Source organism: Lactuca serriola, chromosome 7, assembly GCF_051521515.1.
Source record: "Lactuca serriola cultivar US96UC23 chromosome 7, Lser_US96UC23_V15, whole genome shotgun sequence".
NCBI classification, from domain to species: Eukaryota; Viridiplantae; Streptophyta; class Magnoliopsida; order Asterales; family Asteraceae; genus Lactuca; species Lactuca serriola.
The window spans coordinates 84,268,942-84,271,394 of NC_136414.1; the positions used below are offsets into that span (position 1 = coordinate 84,268,942).

A 2,453-nucleotide genomic window follows, 5' to 3' on the forward strand; every position below is an offset into this window, starting at 1 on the left:
TCTTCATCTTCTAGTCGAAGTGTAAGCATGGAGTCATGAATGTCAACAAGGGCTAACGCGATACTCAAGAATGGTCTTCCTAATATTATGGGAAGGTTTTCGACTTCCTTCATATCTAAGACTACAAAGTCTACGGGAAAAATGAATTTTTAAACTTCAACAATAGCGCGGATGAGTTATTGAGTGATCCGCTATTCGAATTTTCATTCTTGTGTTTTGTCGCCTTGGTAATGCGAACTTCTTGTAAATGGAATAGGGAATGAGATTTATGCTAGCCCCCGAATTGGATAATACATTTATTATAGGAGAATTTTCGAATTTGCAAGGCAAAGTTAACCTCCCCGGATCTCCCATTTTTGTTGGCAACCTATCAATTATCATTGAGGAGCATAGTTCATTAATCACAATGGTGGATGATTTTTCCAACTCCTTTCAATTCTTCATTACTTACTTAGTGAATTTATGAATTTTTCCCATGGTCTTGAGAAAGGGAGTGTTAATACAAAGAGATAGCATTTATTCCATGAACTTTTTATGCTCTACGTCCAATAGATTCTTCATGGCTCAAGATGGATAGGGAAAAGGGGGCTGATACGGCTTCAAAAAGGATGGATTTTTCGGGATCTGCTCCGGCCACAACATGACATTACCTTCACCACAATGTGGGCACTAGCCAGACAATTTTTCTTCCTCATTAATCCTCTCCTCCGACTATGGATCAGGCTTCTCGTCGACTGTGTTATTGATCACTATAGGCTTATAATTAACCTCTATTTCAGTGTATATTTCCATAACGTGAGATTGTGTTTTTGGTTCGGGATTTTTAAGTGGTAAGCACTCATTTATGAGTTTGGTCAATTGACCTGATTGAGTTTCAATATTTTTATCATGACTTGTTGGTTTCTTATCGTAGCTTTAGTTGGGTCACGTCTATTCTCATAAACGGCTGCAAAGCGTGCAATCATCGACTCAAAATCGGATTTATTCTCGGACTATGGTTATTCATTTTGATAAAAGCCTCGACCGGTTTGCCTAAACTTCTCTTGCTTGGCTTTCTTGTATTTTTTATAAGTTAACCATTCCTTCTTAGGCTTACTCCAGTCTTCATAATATTTGTCTCCACTCGAGTAATAGACTTGAGCTTTCCGATTCCCATTCTCTTCCAATCTACAATCCTTAGTTAAATGCGCCCATTGCAATTATCACATCCCAATTGTATTGCTTGAATTGATTGATCAATCGTTTTCATTATTCGGTCCATACTCTCGAGCTTTTCCGTCATAACAGTCAGGTCCTCAGAAGCTCCATTGACATTCGTCTTCTTTCTTGTCATATCCTCTCGAGGGTTGGGATACTCTCGTGAATGCATGACAAATTTTTATATTAATTTCTTTATTGTAAAGGGATTCTTCTTTGTCATTGGCCCTTGAGAACCAAGGAGTTACCTTGTTGTTATATTCAACCCATCATAAAATATAGAAACCTCTTGTTGCATGTTTAAGTCATGTTGAGGGAAATTTCTGAGCAATCCCTTATATCTCTCCCAAGCCTCATATAAGGATGCGCAATATTCTTGTTTAAAATTAGCAATATTTTTCTTCAAACTTGAAACTTTGGAAGGTGGACTAAACTGCTGAATGAATTCTTATCGATGGTTGGCCCATGTCCGAATAGCTCCAGCTGCAAGTGACTTTAGCCAATCTTTTTCTACTCCTTTAAAAGCTACTAGTAGCATCCTCAATAACATAGAACTGTGTGAAACATTAGGACCATTAAAGTAATTCTCAATGTCCAAAACTTCATCAATATGCTTGTAGGCATCTTCATGGTCCATCCCCTAGAATGGGATATCTTTATGCATAGCGAGAAAATGCCCCTTTAGTTCGAAATTAGTAGTTGCCGGAATTTTGAATGGTACAAGACCCAGCCCGTTCTCATTATGAATTTGATTCTTGTACTCTTCCATCGTCATCATAGTGACATCTGTCATCTCATCATCCTTGCTTTTTATGTCGTCTTCTAAATCGATTGTGGATTCTGGTTTGTTCCCAATGCCCTTCTCGTTAGGAGTTTTCTTGAAGGTTTTGAAACCATGGTCTAATTGAAAAATAGTACTTGATTTGTCGACCTTTTTATCCTTCTTCTTGTGGAAAATGGATTCAGGATCTTCAAGTGATGGTATGATAGGAAGTTATGATCCTCTGGTCATAAATTGCTAAACAAAACAGAAAATAAAAACAAGCTAACAAAAAATAAAAACTGAACAAACAGTGACCACAATGTCGACGATTGGGCCCACGACATGGCATTATGATACATAGAAAAATTCAAGCATTGTAAAGAAAAATAACTTTTTGCAGTTTTTACACCTCAGAAAAGGATCGAATGACTGAAAGTAATTAAACTAAAAATCAAATAATCTGTTCTCCGACAACGGCACCAAAAACTTGATG

At 37.3% G+C, this 2,453-nt stretch overlaps 1 non-coding gene across 1 annotated transcript; it reads left to right on the top strand.

Moving 5' to 3' along the window:
• The first annotated feature begins 1,499 nt into the window (after positions 1–1,499).
• Positions 1,500–1,606, top strand: LOC145065152 (small nucleolar RNA R71). The gene has a single exon (XR_013688301.1). It is a non-coding gene; the product is annotated as a small nucleolar RNA R71 (small nucleolar RNA).
• Positions 1,607–2,453: the final 847 nt, after the last annotated feature.